This window comes from Cygnus olor, chromosome 18 (genome assembly GCF_009769625.2).
Source record: "Cygnus olor isolate bCygOlo1 chromosome 18, bCygOlo1.pri.v2, whole genome shotgun sequence".
Lineage (NCBI taxonomy): Eukaryota > Metazoa > Chordata > Aves > Anseriformes > Anatidae > Cygnus > Cygnus olor.
Window position 1 is genome coordinate 8563755 of NC_049186.1, and position 744 is coordinate 8564498.

Genomic DNA, 744 nt, shown 5'->3' on the forward strand with positions numbered 1-744 from the left:
GTCATTCGAAGGATCTGCAGCAGAGATTAAAGGGAGGTGCAGTAACTGGCCGGTCCCACACAACCTGGGGGCAGGGCCCACAGGTGCCGGGTTAGTATCCAAAGCATATGGAAGTATCATCGCAGAAAACCTGTAAGCTCTGAAACACAAAGCAGGTGTGCAGAGTGATACTGTAAGATCAGCAAGCAGGAAGACAGAAAATTATCTTTTTTCATGGCATTTCAACCGTCCCTTCTGGCTTGACCTTACGTTACTGAAGGCCTGTGATATTTCCTTAAAGGCCTTTTTTAACTACGTGCGTGTGTAAGTGAACGTGTCTTTACTAAAGCCTTATAGCTCCAGCTGCGAGAGCTGCACTTTGTGCGCAGGTTGCCCTGCTAAAGCAGGTATGTTCACCCAGCCCTTCCAGAGACGCAGATAAAAAGGTCCAGGACACCCAGGAGGCCGGGCAGGGGATGTCCCCGACACGGCTGCGACAGCCGCCGCTCAGGGAGGCAGGAGGAGGCCGAGCGAGCTAAGGACACGCGTGGGGAGCTACGGCGCGGGGCTACCGCCGCGGGGGTCGGGGCCTCCTCGGGGCTTGGAGGCGAGGCCGGGGGGCTCCTGCCGGCGGCCCGGGCTCGGGGGAAGGAAGAAGGGCGGTGGCGGCGGCCCAGGGCGGCCGGCAGGGGGCTCCCTCCGCCCTCGGTGGGCCGCGGGGCGCGCAGGTCGGCGCGGCGCAATGCCCCGGCGGAGGCGCCGCCG